The 16,700-nt window shown below is 40.8% G+C and overlaps 1 protein-coding gene across 1 annotated transcript in view; it reads left to right on the top strand.

Annotated features, from left to right (window-relative positions):
- The first annotated feature begins 3,889 nt into the window (after positions 1-3,889).
- frmd4ba (FERM domain containing 4Ba) overlaps positions 3,890-16,700 on the top strand; it is a 47,375-nt gene continuing 34,564 nt past the window's right edge. Inside the window, exon 1 of the mRNA XM_036531081.1 lies at positions 3,890-4,050. The gene's annotated coding sequence lies outside the window, so the exon portion shown is untranslated. The remainder of the gene's footprint in view (positions 4,051-16,700) is intronic.

Genomic DNA, 16,700 nt, shown 5'->3' with positions numbered 1-16,700 from the left:
ACTGAAGCTGATGGTTGGACATATTGACAGGATGTGCAGTGACAGTGAGGAGATTGTTTGGCACCGTGTGAGTGCTCTGGTTGTCTGTGGGGAGACCGGTGGTCTTCTTGTTTACATCTGCTCTTTGAGGGGCAGCGATTGGACACGGTGTCTGGTGTTTAATATTCATTGTCTCATCAACTATAGAGAAAGATGAATCTCCATTGCCAAGCACTCAGCCTACAACCTATCATTGACGATAAATGGGTCCTGTTTAATCAGTCGTTTAATCATAATTTTATCCAGTGTGAATGAATAAGCAGGGGGATATTTTGTTAATGGATCTATAATGAAAATATGAATGCTCCCAGTGATGCTGGCTAATAGAAAATACTGGTTATTTTTAGTAATAGATTATTATTTTGTGTTATCATTAGCATAATTACAGTGAATGTAGATTTGACTCTACTGTCATCGTTGACATCAATATAATCATTCTTGTTGATTATGTTATTGATTTATCCAAAATCTTCATTTATATGTTGTCCACCTAACTGTTGTTTCTAAATGGGAGGTATTATAAATTATCAGTGTTGTTTCCATTTTGATCCATTCATATGAAGCCCACAAAGGGGCCCTCTTATAAAAAAGCAACATGAAGGCATGTATTCACTCAAGTGAGTCTGTGAATCAGCAGCAGTCTGAGCCAAAATTCTATAACTGTGTCCTGTACATGTTCAATCTCCCAATCACAATGGCAACCATGCATGAATTTCTCTGAGAGTTCTCTCACATCGGATGTGAGAGGTCAAATAAATAATAAAATATAATGTGTTCTGCCGAACATGTTTATCAGTATTCGATTTGTTCATACAAACTGCCATATGTCATACATGCACACATGAATGAAAATATGAAGTTCTTACACTATGTGATTGCTTGACAATTGATTCAATCACTGTTGATATGAGGAAATACACACTCTGTTTCATATCAGATCTATATGGCTGCACCTGTGCTATCCCATTTTAAAGGCAAACCAGACAGTCTTTGTTTCATTTTGAATTTGAGGAAGTGGGAAGGGGATCTAATTGATTCTTTCAACAACAGGAATCAAGAGATGCAAAAATGTTGTGAGGCCCAGCCTCTCTTTTAATCTCTCCTGCACCTGGGGCCAGACTGGGATTTGGGGGGAAGAGATGCACAGACGGTTCTGGGGGAGGCTAATGAGATAGTCATTTATGGTTGGTGGCAGAAATCTGAGAAAATGGGGGGAGGGGGTAATGGTAACCCCCCTTGGGGGAACCACTTAGGCTTTGAAGGAACCGCACTGCTCCAGTGACACGCCAGTCGGTTGCCTAGACACAAATAATAAACTGCCGTGATGGTGAATACATTCAGAAAAGTCCATTTACTGCTGTAGCCATGTTTGCCATTAACCTAGAATGCAGACTGGGGTTTGTTTCCCCCATTTCCTCCCAGTGCAGTTTGCCTGGGCCAGAGCACTGCGCCCATTGTTCAGCCTCCTGTGAATCTCCACAATGCTCAGGCACACCCTTCCTTCCCCACGTATCTCTCCTCTCTGCTTTGTGTGATTTGCCCTTTTAGGGTCAATCAGTCTCTCCTACCAGCACAATTCCCAGTTTTAGGGTCAATCAGTCTCTCCTACCAGCACAATTCTCAGGCTAGGACTTTTTCTGAAATGCTGAAAATATGATTTAGTTCGAAATTTCATTTAATTTTCCCTATGTGTCTTCTGTATGTATCTATGGTGTTCAAATGCTTTGTAAATACATGAAAGATAGACACTTTTATAAAACGTGTTTCTGTTCTGCTTGCATATAATGAAATTCATTCGTATTGAACATACAGCCAATCAATAAGAGCTAGGAACTGAGTTTATATATATATATATATAGTATATAGTATATAGTATATAGTTCCTAGCTCACACAATGGTGTGTGTGTGTGTGTGTGTGTGTGTGTGTGTATATATATATATATATATATATATATATATATATATACACACACACACACACCATTGTGTATACATAAGTTAAAAGTAATCCTTAGTGACCTGATCATATTGTTGCCTATTTAATATTATTATTGACTATAATATAAAAGACACGCTGTCAGAAGTCAATGATGTCATCTATACTATATAATCTGATGAAGAATATGAACAATTATTATATTTTATCACATCCACATGTTTTACATGTGCAGCTTTTCCTTACTGCATTTATGAATTTAGTTTTGAAAGTTGCAAAGTGCTCCTTGCTAGTGGTTTAAATGCACATTTCTGTTTACCAGGAAAATTCCAGTGAAACATTTCTCCATATGGTGGTGGCTTCCAAACATGAACACTTCATAAATGCTGTTGTGAAACATGACAATGCAAGATCATTTCATAATCATTATCACAGTCATTATTGTCATTGTTACCATAAATGTCATGTGCACTGTCATAGTCATTCTCATCCTCACAGTGTTAGACTGTTAACAGCATCCAAACTAAAGTGTTTCTTCTACCTGAGTCATTGAATTCCCTATGCTATTGAAACTGCCCATCCAGGCATATCCGTTCTCTGAGATTAAAGAGAAGCTTTCTGGTGGCTGCCTCCTGAAAACTCATTAACCTCTCCAGCGAAGCCCTGAGACCAAGACAAATGTGGGAGAAAGCAGCTAAGCGTCACTTTCCTTGACTCATTCATTTGCAAGATCAATGTCTGCAACAACCCCAACAAGCTCATGGTCTTTTAGATGGCCCACTCCAGCAACACGGTAATGGGCATTTTGTGAGCAAAAAATACAATTACAATCAAATGCTTGCTCTAAATAGTAAGTATTCTTCTGTGACAATGATAAAAAGTCATGACTTCAGATCAATTGTCAAACAACAGTAAAAGGCATTGCTCCATGAGTTGAGCAGAGAGGAGCTTCATTACAAACGTCTTTGAGACTCACGTGGTCAAACAACACGAAGGATGTAAGGACACTGTGCTAAGAGCCAACTATAAGTAGTTTTGGAGTGTTAAGGATCTACTTCCAGCATTCAAAGAAATTAAAGTGGAGGGGTTGTGGTATGAGGAAGGGGAAAAGTACAATAAACAATGGCACAAATTGTTTACAAAACATACCATGTGTGTTAGCACATTTTTAAATCAATGAATTTTAAATCAATGGTTAGTTGTTATTGGTCGTCTGCACCTTTATTCAGGAATAAAAGAAGAATCAGACGGTTTCTTTTAAATAATGGCACATACTATTCGCACAAGACCGCAAATCAATTTGGGTATATCACCTGTGACCAGTGGCATCTTGTCATTGGTCATTCATCATTCTGTTCACTCATGCCTTTAGTGTGATTTTTTTCTGCCTCTAAATTCAACAGCAAATAAATATACAGCATATTATGAGGAAGGGGATAATTATTTCATTTATTTATTTTAAACGGTAATGACTTTGGTAATAATATACCCACATGAAGTCATGTTTATTTTTATCCATAAATGTATTTGCAAGCACATAATTTAGTGATTTCTTTATTCGCTTACAAACTCGTGCCTTTCCTTCCCAGTGTCGGATTATCTCTGGCAGTGCGGGACAATCGTTATTTCCTGTTGCCTTGGACGCCACAGACGCTATTGTGTTGGCAGTGTAGAAAGGGCGCTGCATGTACGCTCGGAACTAAATTTTCCTATTCATGAGTCTAGCATGGCACTGCACGATGTGAGCGTTATGCACTGACAATCGTGTCAATAGTGGTCGTGCCCCATCAGTCGCGATAGTGGGACACTGGTCTTCCTGGTTTATTGGATGGGAAGGAAGAAGAGGAGAGGCGTGGTGTGTATGGTGGCAACTGTGAGCGATAAGGATATGTGAACTGAGACCGCTTCCCGATAGAACGGGAGACCGGGCGAGTGAGTTTCCGTGAGTAGAAAACAGTTCACAAAGAGACAATTGAAAGAGGATTTAACAGGATTCACGGCACCGGGACATACGTGCTGGAGATACAAAAATTAAAGATCAGAATTTTAAGGTAACGCCACCAGGAAAGAAAAGGTGAGGCTTTGTTCAGCCGCTGCAATGTGTGGTTTCGGTGTTGTGATGCATACACAGAAATTCTATGGATATATCACACACACGTTTGCTGGTGTGTGTGTGTGTGAGTGTGCACACGCTCGAAAATGGCAAAAAAAGAGTATCAATGAAAAATGCAGTAAGCGATCCATTTACTTGCTGTGCATATTCACCGCGCAGGTCTTTCTGATCAAGTACATATTTTATTGTCTGTCTCAATTGTGTTCCCACTCCGTGTAAACGTTGGCGTAAGCATGCGAATCATACGTGAAATGATATCGGTTAAATACAACACGGATTTCTTTCGGTGCAACGTACCTGGATACTCAGCGGTTGGATATTTAATTTAACGGCAAAACAGACATTATGTCTGAATGAGCATATATGGGTGTCATAAGACAAACCTGCATACTAGAATAAAGGCTGGAATGAATACAGAGGTTGGCACGTCATTTTCCAGACTACCTTTGCGGATATATGCGTACAGCCGCTTTTGTGTATGTGTGCCAGGGATGTTTACAATCGCTTTCCTTTTGCACTGATAGTTCACTCACAGTTCAGGCTCATTTCTCTCACTATATTCGCAATATCTGTAACAGGCAGCACGCAGAGTGTCACAACTTTCTCACACACTTGCATCTTCTTTAACAGGCATGTGCCGTGCTGTACTCCTAAAGCCCATGATGGTGCATTACCCTGCATATTCATTCTACCCTGTTCATAAATGAGAACGCAGTTCACTGCACATTTATTAATCGCCGATAAAGACGTTGTAATTTATATTTATTTCCTTTGACAGTTCAGTCGTTATTTGTTCATCCAACTGACGGTCTAAATGTCTTAATGTACGGTTTAAGTACAAAATCTAATTAATTAAGATCTTGTAGATTGTATTGAACAAGTGCAGTAGCAGATGTCTGTGCGTATGGCCAGTCAGGTTTGTCATGAAATGGTGCTCTTGTTTCTTTATTTAAAAAAAGGCTTAGCTTTAAAGTTAGATTCAAAAGACTGAAAGATATTATTATTCTTAAGGACTCAGCCCAGAGGTCCAAAAAGCTGTTATGCCAAATAACTGGGGGGAAAGGCTTGATTCAGATTGTGAAATACCATCAAACTGTCTGGTGCAACACAGATGATTGAAACAACAAGGCTACCTTCAGTGGAACGTCAACTAGCTGAAGCTTCAGCATAACTCTCTTCCTTATGTGTGGAGTCTTTAGACAGTGGATTGTTCATAAGGGATGTGGTTGGGTATTCGGCAAGCATGTGCGTGCTTGTTTCCTAGTAAACACATGTGGAACGTGTTGATTAAATGCACAGTCAGGGTTTCTCAAGAGAAATAAAATTTAAGACCCTTTGTCTGGCTGACCACAGTCATACAACTTCTGTCCTCTAGTTTCCTGTTTCCTGTAGCAGTGGGGGGTGGATGACAAACAAACAATGGATAAAAAAACAATATATGACGTATCCTTTGCAGGTCTTGTCTCGTTGGTACACAGTGCAGATAGTGACTGGTCTATAATTATATAACCAAGGACAATGGTGAGTAGCTAATAGCAAAATTTCACATCATAATGAGAGAGTTGTAAAATGACATACACACTGACTGCACTTGCAATGTTCTTTGCTGATTGATGGATACATTAAAGTCTTCAGTCTAGTTCGGACCTGAAACAATTTAAACTCCAAAAAGTCAGTGTAAAAATACTTTGTTAGGGCATGGAGGACACTGAAATTGAATAAATATATTTTCATTTCTTATGGGACCATACCTGCACCTCCAATGTAGTTGCATAAGGAGAAAAGGGAAGTGTAGTCGACTCAACTGCTGCATGGCTCAGAGCACTTTCCATCAAAATCAAATGTTGGCAGATAGTTAAATATTAATGTGGTTTTAAAATATTTACCGCTGTAGGGGAAACCCATAAACATTATCTACGACATTGCATTTTACTTGTAAGCAACATTTGATCATACTGACTGGCAATTACTACGCCAGTAAGCATTGGCAAGGGTGCAAAGTGGCTCTGGGTCCCTAAAAGCAGGGGTACAGAAACATGCATGCATACATGCACGCACACACACACACACACACACACTCACACACACACACACACACACACACACACAAACACACAAACACACAAAATGAGTTCAGCACAAAAAGAACAGGCAAGCATTGTGTTGACTTTAGTCTAGGATGTTCAGTTGCTTTTAATGGGGTCAGCGGTTCCAATTCAATAAGGCTATTAACTGCCACAGAAAATTCCATTGCTGGTATCTAGCCAGCATAAATAAGAGTTATTTGCCAATCATGGCACATGAATGGCTTCATCAATATAACACAGTTTTTTTAAGGAAAGACTTTGGTCTGGCCAGTTATTACACTGTGCAGACTTCTGGAATTACACTTTATAGAGCAGTATACAGAGTTGAAGTATCAGGTTCGCTGCCTCCCCCCACCACCACCACCCAGGTTTTGCCTTGTGATTTTAGTCATCAGCACTTTCTTTCACTGCCTCATACAGTATATTATTACAGCATTTTCTTGGTGATAATAGGGACAAATGAACAGTTATGTGATATTGTGGTAGTGCCGGTCTGCGCATGATGAGTTACCTGACTGCATTTCCTGAAGAATGAGCATTTCCTGCTTTGCATCTACTTTGCCTGCTTGGCAGGTTTTAGGTGAAAGCATATAACAGAGGACAAATTCCTCTATCCTCTTACAGCAGAGGAACATTTTAAATAGCCTTTGTTAACTGGAAGTAATGAATTCAAGATGGGGGTAGATTTTTTTTAGATACGAAAACAGCATTTTAAATGAATTCCACCATAGTCAAACTTGTGATGTTTCCCAACTGAGGCAAAAAAGATCACTGTTACTCAAAGTAATGGACAAAATGCATAGCAGTGAGATTGAGCCTGAGTCTAAATCAGAATTGCATAAACTGTACTTTCATGTGTTTCATTGTAATGAAGTTGAAATACTGTCAGTATTTTAAGTCTGTCACTTTTTGTAGTAAACAGATTTAGTGCATTAAATTAAATATTATGATTGGTTGTTAAGTGCATGTTTTCATGGGCTACTGTGTCTTGATTACTGTTGAAACTAATGTTGGTTTGTGCTGTACTGCACAAACAGACGGTGTCTGTTTATGGGTCAACAGTAATCTTTAAGGTTACTGTTAGAAATCAATACAAAGCCCATGCAACTGTGAAATAGTAGTATGGATGCCCTGAAGGGACATTAGAGTTAATTTTAATCAAGCGGTCACAATTAGGGTGATGGAAGTATGTCAGTATGTCATGTAAATTGTGCTCTCTGGTAATGAGGAATTGCAATGTTATGTTAGTTAGAGTGCCATACGGCGGCTAAAAAACTACAAGAAATAACATAAAAACCATGTAGACCAACGGAACATTTCAGAATATGTCATTATTTACTGTACACATTTTATACAGGTTGGAAACTTCATCAAATGTGCAGTTCATCAATCTTTCCATTGTTCTTTCAGGAAGTGTCCAGTCCTGATGGAAGTGCATGCCACAGTCAAATAAACAGGAACTGTCGCTTTACCCGCTGTTTACTAGCATGGAAGTGGACAGTCAGTTCAACTCTGCGTCTCTTCCCTTTGTAATGTCTCATCTAGCTCTGTGACAGGAAATCCTTTGTCACACAAGTAGTTTGTAACTAATTGAAAGCTACAAAATGAGGGAAAATAATGAAATTAGCATGTCTGTATCAACTTGAAGACACAAGGCATTATGATAGTAATTGTAACAGGAAGTACTGCTGAAATGAAATAAAATAATAAAAAAAATTCAATAAAAAAATAAATATAGCTAACTTCATGGGAAAACCAAACAAACAGGGCTATACTGTAAATCACTCAGGGTCCATTGCTGATCTACTTTAGATATTTATAGCTGTTAGTAGTTCCTGTTCGCCATCCTACAGTTTATGGGTGCAAGCTTAATAGCAGACACTGATATTTGCAGTACTTCCCTTTATTCTGTGTGCAGCGAGTTTGGAATGACTTGGCAGAGAACACTTAAGCAGGATAGAGAGTACCTTCAGCATACTCAGCATACTCTGGTATTGCAGTGTAATTAGCAAAGATGAAACAGCCTTTATGGAAATTTCAAAGATCTGTTTGGGGATGGAAGATATCCCATTTTTAAACATCTCATTGCTTATATTTGTCATATTACCCACTAATAGTGGTGGATTCTTCACTGAAGCCATTTGGGCTTGGTGCCTTTCCTCAATCAAACCTAACCACTAATCATAAACCACAAATGCACAGCAGTGTAAAAGGCTCCAGCATAATGATTGAAGAAGCGAAGCATCTGGGATAAGTGGTAATAAAATGCAGCTGTTTGATGTGCTTGTGGTTGGATTCTCTTCCAGCATCTGTGGGCAGCTTCCAGCTCAGGTAGGCCTAATAGCTCCAACTGTCTGAACAGCAGGCTAGTTCATGTATCTTGACTAGTCTGCACAGGCAGTATGCACCCGGCTGAGTGTTGGGATTGCAACACGTCATATCGATCTCCATCGATCTGTGTGAAACCGGAAACCGCTCCGTGTTTGTTTCTGCCTTGGCACGTGCGTCACAAGCAGGCTGGGCTGATTCGATATATTACACAGCTGAGGGTGGAAAATAAAATAAAAAAAGATGCAATACTGCAGTGTTGCACCGACACTCTAGTCTCATGTGTAGGAGAGGGGGCTGGTAATAATCTTTTGCCTAATTACCACGGCTGTGCATCTTACACACACCATTAGAGTTTGAGCATTAATTCCTGTGAGGTTGCAGGCCCTGAATGATAATGACGCATAAATGATTGGGCATGTTGAAAAGGAGGGAAAGCATGCAGACTGAGGAGTGGCTGTCTGCGTTGTTTCACTCTGAGGCAGCCCCTGAGCGGTATCCATTGAAACAATGCCTTTCCTGGAGCAGACATGTCCTGGGGTCTGGAGCTCGGAACGATCGATACCGCTCTATCGTTAAAACCCCATGTGTGTGCTTCACCAAGCTGCAGCTGGAGGGGAAGGAGGGGGTCAGCTCATTGAAACAAATACCCCCTGCCACTGTGATGTACTGGCTTTATTTGATTCAGTAGTCCTCAGGCACCAAATGAATGCATCCACAGTCTCCACGGTGTAGCTGTTCACTGATGTGGTCTGCAAGCAGAACGGTTTGACCCCATCAGCTACTGTGTGCATGTATGCTGTGAGGCCAGCCTTTGAAAGATCTCCTCTGGATCTAATGGATCCTGCCCTGTACTTCATGGTGATTGCACGCCCATCTTTCCTCAGTGACAGGTCCAGCTCATGGGACTGAGGGCCATAGCACTGCCTCTCAAAGGGAAAATTCAGCAGTCACCTTCAGTGGAGAGATTCCTTAACAGAGCAAAAACTGAGGGTGAAAGAAATCACCTGCTTCACAGACCGGAACAGAGGAGAAAGTGCCTGCATACTGCAATGTACAGGGAAGCGGTACCTGGTTACCACGGCAAACAGAGACAGCTCCTGCTTATGGTGGTGTAAAGAGAGTCAGTGCCTGGTTACTGCAGCGTACAGAAACAGTACCTGGTAACTGCAGTATACAGAGAAACAGTCAGTCTATTAGTCTGTTTACTTAGGTGTACAGAGAGGAGACCATACCTGATTACTAAAGTGCACAGAAAGCATACAATAACTGGTCACTGCAGTCCAGCTGACAACTGTGCCCTAGAGAGAAAATACACAGCCTGGCTACTGCAGTATGTATAGTAAGGAGATCGCCTTTTCTTCTGTTGCCTAGTGACAGAGGGTTACATTGTTTGGCCACAGGGGACACTCTTCGTCTGCTGTAATATAGTAGCTGAGGAACACCGCTACTCTAATTGCAGTGATCAGAATAAGGCAGAATTTGTTTTGCACAATTGATCACGGTGTCCCACCCCCTCGTTAACCATATCTCCTATAATATCAGCTTGTACTGGCTACAGTATCAGTTAATATCAGTTTATGTAGGGGTGGAGGTATTTCTTTTAGTCGATTGTCTCATTGCAGTTCAGATCTTTAGAGTGAAGGTATTTACTTATCCAATCAACTTCTCTCTTGCTTTATGAATTGCAATTTTCCAGTGGCATTTTTATGGTCTTATCCTGTGACACTCAGTCAACTAGCTGGGTTTTGTTTAGCGCAAAAGAGATGGCTGTTAGTGCACAATTGAGTATGACCACTGAAAATATGATCCAGGCTGGGGGAGAAACTTGACCCCGTAGAATTGGCTGTTCTGAGATCTGTAATGAAGGTGGCCTGCAAGGATGTGACAACAGGTGGCCCCTACACAGGACAGCAGAACCTCCCTCGGGGTGTGTGCAGAGACTTTAGTCCTGAGTGTTAAAGGTTGGTGACCTGTCAGGACTACCAGAACAAGAGGTATTCTGATATCACCAACAGCAAGGTAGGAGAGCTCTTTACACTTCTGTATAAGAAAAACAAGAGCCAGGATGTCTAGCAGCCATTGTAAGCTTGTTGATATTATACCAAGCAATGGCAGTCGAATACAAAGCTGTTTAAATCATAACTTACAAAATCTTGAATGTGGGCTTATGTCTTGTCAGACCTTTCAGAAAATTCTTTGTTTTATTTCACACTGTAAAAAATATATGTATGATTGGAACATCCACATGCCTGGTTAGAGTTTGGCAAAGGTGCATGTGGGAATCTTGTTTAATAAGTCACTGAGAACCAACTCTGCTTTAAATATGCCATTATGTCATTTAATATTAGGACTTCAATTGAATCACCCCTTACATGGCATTAGCGTTAACAGAACATTAAGCCTGATGCAAGACTTTGAATAGGATTGCTATAGATAATGGATAAACAATTTCTTAGCATGGTGTTATACTCTTGTGTCCAGTTCTTAACCCTACCATACGTAGCCCTGTCAAGATAGGCCCTTGTGCCAGACCCTTGCTCTCCTTCTGTGGAATCTCCTCTGGACAGCTTAATGGCTTCTAAACTAAATTGGCTTAAAGGGTATTTGGACTCAGAGACAGTCAGTCAGACTACAGTGTGTTCATCACTGACAGAAAGGACTAGTTTTTGTCTCCGTCAGCAGAGCAGAGGACATAGCTGGAAATTAGTTAAAGGTAAATTCTAAACTGATACATGGAGGTATCTTTTTAAGTCAGGTAATCATTAATTCATGGAATAGTTCCACACTGTTTGTAGTGGAGGAAGAGACTCTTTGAGTGATGTTCTTCAAACATTTTTTTCTCTCCAAAGCGAAGCACAAGAGTTACAACATATCAGCCTGTAAAGATGTCTTCCATGTTTGGTAATCGTAACTTGTTTATCAAAATATACATGAGTGACACATGTTAACCAGTGGTGTTGCTATGTTCAACCTTGTTGTGAGGAAGGCACAGTTAGTGAAGTTTCTTTGAAATGGTGTGGCTGGTTTGGTTCTTTCAGAGCCACTAGCATCCAGACTTGTTTCTCTCATCAGTCATCAGCCAATGAAATCCCTGCACACATGGTCAAGCCTTTCTAATTAAGCCTTGTAATTGATCCAATTATGTAATGAAAGGATTGCTACAAACTGTTGGTGGGAGACACAATGCAGTCTCGTCATTTATCGTATTGTTGCTCTTGCTGGGAAATATCAAAGAAAGCTATATATCAATTTAAATGAATTAACACAAAATGAAAATAAAGCTGAGCGTAAATATTAATTATGTGTTAAACTAATTATTTATTTTAATAAGCTTGAATGAACAGACCCTCATGGTTCTAAGGTTCTGCCATTTGTTGAGTGTTGACGGTTACAGCATGTACTTTACCTTTCCATCTGACAGTTAGTGGTCTCTACAACCATGCTTTAAGAAGTCAAATATTCTGCTATTTGAATACAGGTATATGTTTTGAAAAGGACATTCTGGTTAGAGTATTCTTGAAAAAAATTGTGTAGTCTAGTTCCAGAATGACCAAACAAGCAAGAACAATTTACCAAATAAACTGAACATGTTTTATACGGGCGACTTTGTTATGAAAGCACAAGCAATGTGCGTAACAGAACATGATGCTTTCAGAAAGGTATGATGTTCCGCAATTTCAAACATCTCAATGCATCAATCTGGAGAACTCGGCGAAAACAGACAGATAAAAATGTGTTTTAGACATGACTAAATTTGAAGGTAACGCTTGGACCTTTACAGGCTAAACATAGCGTGGTGTGCATGGCGTGTGAAATGAATGCCCATGAAACATGCATGAGAACAGCACACAGAAAAGTTGGGGCATGCACTGTAAACATCCCTCATGCGTGAATATGGACATGATGTATTTCCGTAAAACAAATCTTCAGAAAGTCCTAAAAAAAATGACAGAAGAAAGCTGGCGCTCTCAGAGAAGTGTTTTATTCTTGGCTGTCATGCACGCTAAGGTGATGCAGTACTTCAGGCAGCTTAAATAGTTCTCCAACCTCAAGCATGGGGCACCGCAGTTTGCAGTTTGAGGATAGGCTGGTTTTCATTATACTATGTTAACAGATGTTCAAATAAGATGCTATTCCAGTTATGAATACATTTTTAAGATGCATGCAGGTGCCCTCTTAACATGCATGGCAGGTGTACTGGCAAAAGCTAACAATAAATATAGCCACCAGTTTACTGTAATAACTCAAAGCCTTTAGAGCACATCCTGAAGGTGCAGGGCAGATGTACTGCCTTAATCCACCCCTGAATCCAGCTAACTGTTTATTGTAATTCATCAAAGCCTTACTTCCTGAGTGCGCAGGGCAGATGTATTGGTGTTATGCACCAATGAGCATAACCACCAATTAACTGCTATTAAGCAAATCCTTTAGAAGCAAGACTTCAGTCATATTTCTTAGCATTCCCTCGATTATCAAAGATGACTTGCTTATGTTTATGGCCTGAGGTAATTGGAAACTACTCTAAATCTGCAGGCTCAGCGGATATAGGTGGTGCTATTTGGAGAAAGGGGATGGGTGGAGTTGCTTCAGGTCAGGCAGGTGTTGTTGGGCTGGGGAGAGGGGGTGAGTGGGGCTTCTGCAGGTGGTGCTGGTGTTGTTGCGTAGGTAACATGAGTGGGTTGGAGCTCCTGGAGGTGTGACAGGTGCCGCTGGGCAGGGTAGTGGCTATGGGACTTTTGGGGGTGCTGATGGTGCCTCTTCTATACTTGGAGGGGCACCATCAAGGGGGGAGGCATGATTGAAGTCGATGCATCTTTATTTACAGAAAGGGGACAATGCTCTTAATACAAAACTTTGTATTGAAAAATATTACTCACATTTTCTCATATATTTTGTTGAAAAAAAATCCAATTTTCTATTGTTGGAACAAGGTCAGGGTTTCATCATGAGACATTACAGCTCTGCCATCTCCCCACCAAGATCACTTCAGTTTTTTTCTGACTGTTTCACGGTGTGTCGTTTAAGCCCCTGCACCTCATGTATCAATGTTCCCCCTGAGAGGAGCTGTTCTGTGAAGGTGAGTCTCTCACTTTTTCTCCCTCTTTCCCTTTCTCTACCTCTGTCTCTTCCTCTATCCCTCCCACTCCCTTTATCTCCTCCTATCTCTCTCTCTACCTCTTTGTCCTGCCCCCTCTCTCTCTCTCTCTCTCTCTCTCTCTCTCTCCCTGTGGACACCTGCAGTGCCATTTCAGGGAAGCTGCTCTCCTAGCCCTCCCCTCCTCCCTCCATACAGAATCAAACCCATCGGCTCCAAATTCTTCAAGGGACGCGCTCTGCAAATCTGAATGCTCTCCCCTCCTCTGGGGGCTCAATTAAAGGGGCAGAGACTGTGCTGCTGGGGTGATGGCTCTCCCTGGGCAGAATGCCAGCGTTCCCCTTCCCTCCAGAGGGCCATGGTTCTGCACACAACCGTATTGTCACAGCCTGTAGGATCTGGGGAAGCCGAGAGTGGTGTCCTGCCTAGCAGAAGGTCAGGCCTTAAATCCCAGTCATAACAGACATCTCAATGGGATATCAGTGGCACTCCAAACCCCAGGCCCCCATCGCCCCATCCCCCTACCTTGCCTCACCAAGCAGGGTTTGACTGTAGAGCTGCATAATACACAAAAGCCTTTCTCCCTCCTCTCTCAGCACCGACTTGCTTTTCATCACCCCATTCTGATGTGCCTGATAGAGATGCAGTGCCTGATACAGACATACGTGGTAATTTCCTCTCTCTAAGTACAATAGGGACATTTTCTGTCTGTCCTCATCTCTGGTTCAGTCTCTTTATTTTCATAACGCAGACAGGCTGTCCTCCGGCTCAAACAGTCACAGCAGCAGGACAAAAGGACACCAGCGAGTTGCTTTGACGTGAAATTATTCTGGTCGATTTGTGTTGACAATTTGACATTGTAATGCCAGGCACTGTTAAGAAATGCTACATGCTCCACAGATTTAATGCTGTTTAATGTGTTTTCAGGGCGTGAAATCGATGGCTTTATGTTGATTTTAATGGGGATTTTATACATTCAGGGATTTTTATACATTTTATACATTATGATTTGAACTAAAGTAAGCATGCTGGTTGTCACTGAATGCATTAGAGTGATGCTAAGGCTTTTTAAAATTTTTTCTCTTGTGTCTGTTCTGTGCAAATGAGTTTACTGAACGTAGAATTGTGTTGCGAATGGCTTCTTATGAGAGATATGATGACATGAGGACAATCATAATGCTTTATTTGAAGTCATTTGAATGTAATATTTCACCTTTGAAGTCTTGCCCCTCTGCATTGCAGTACATATACCATTTGTTCTGATCAGAAACCTTTAGTGTGATACGATTTATTTAGCTGAGTTGATCCTCTGAAATGGAAGAGACTGCTAATACATTCTGCAGTCTTGACATTGCTGCAGCTGGGCCTGATTGGGGCTATCGGCAGTAGGCATGTGTACACAGCTGTTCCCATGTCATGTCTGGAGCAGTCACAAAGAGGAGACTTCCTCTTGTAGACAATTAATCAGCTTTTTATTGTACAGGGTAATTGCCGTCATATTAGCTTTGAGACAAAGACACATGATAATCTTGGCTGTGGTGGAGTAGTCAGAGTATTCTCTAAAGACCACAGTCTGTTGATCCTGCTACAGTTTATTATTAATGCTACTACAGTTGATTATTAATTCTTAACTGAGTTTGACAGAGCCTCTGAACTAAAAGGGTTGATGTAGAGGAAAATAGTTCGTAAGTGCTCCATTTATGAGTTTTAATGGGTGCCACTGAATGACATGCAAATGGTCCAATCACAACTGAATATGCAGTGGGGTTGAGGCATGTGACCAGGGAAAATAAAAAGCTTGTGTGTGTGTGTGTGTGTGTGTATGTATTACTATGGAGTATTGATATAGGAAATCATTATATTATGTCATAATATTAACCTCCCACTCATAGCTGGAATATTATTTTCACTCCTCTTTTCAAATAAGATATGCATAAACATGACAGTATTTAATACATCACCTCCCGCATCAGCTTAATTCTTTGCTTAATTCTCTAGCCTAGTGTAATGTTACTCCACCTACTGGTGATCACAAGCCTTAGTTTGCATTAGAGTCAGTGGTTTCTTAGTTGTTGCACAACATCTAATAGTACTCTGTCTATGAAAACAAGCCATTCCATTTTGTGAAGGAGAAAATAACGACCATTGTACTGTGCATAGTATTTGTCTCAATGTAGCACATGACATTGAGAGATGTGCCAGTACAGGGACTATGGGAATGACATCATAGGACTGCCAGTCAATGTGACGTCATTCAACTTGCTGCTGGAGCCTTTCTCATCCCTGTCCTTCCAGTAACTGTTTCTTTTGATAAAGAGGCTGAAATTGGGATGACCAAACCCTTATTCACATGTCCATTCTTAACATGTGAACTAGCATTTGAAAGCAAATCCTTTTGATTATACATAGCACACAGGTTGGTAAGTCAAATTACAGCCAACTCCTGTGATTTCATATGCTCAGGACTGTTATGATACTATGCACTTGACAGGAATAAGTAACGTCAGTGGGGTTAAAACAAAACCAGCTGCACACTGTTGTCTACCACAGTTGAAGCAAAATATGTAATTGCCTGCAATGCAATAGGCAGTTAGCCACCATCAATACATCATGAATAATATGTATGTGAAACAGGAGATAAATCTATGAAATCTATGAAATGGACACAACAACTATTAAATTTTAATAGGCAAGCTGAAGTACTGTAATCAACCTGCATATTCCCTGTGTGTTTTGTGACATCACATAAGACATTATTATGGAAGCAGGTCCTATTGACCCCCTTGTTTGGGACTCAGTCTCAGTAAACACCCACCTTGAGTGCATTTACTAAAATGTATTGGATTCACTGTCTGCTGAAAATTACTCTTTTGATGCTGCATGTGTTGCCTCACTTTGCTGGAAAGCATATGATCATGAACTTGAGCAGCACCTCTGTGAGACAATGTCTTGAGGCAGAATGATTTGTAGACCTGACTGTGAGTATGGGTTTGCTTCTTCTTCTCAGCACAAGGGTCAGGCAATTCAGTGGTTCTCCAGGGAAGAACTGCTTCATTGTAAGCTGTGCTGGATTCAAAGGCTGCTGTCTGGTTTTGTCT

The sequence above is a fragment of the Megalops cyprinoides genome, chromosome 6 (assembly GCF_013368585.1).
Source record: "Megalops cyprinoides isolate fMegCyp1 chromosome 6, fMegCyp1.pri, whole genome shotgun sequence".
Classification (NCBI taxonomy): domain Eukaryota; kingdom Metazoa; phylum Chordata; class Actinopteri; order Elopiformes; family Megalopidae; genus Megalops; species Megalops cyprinoides.
Note: the sequence above shows the minus strand (reverse complement) of the source record. Positions and strands in the feature narration are given on the sequence as shown.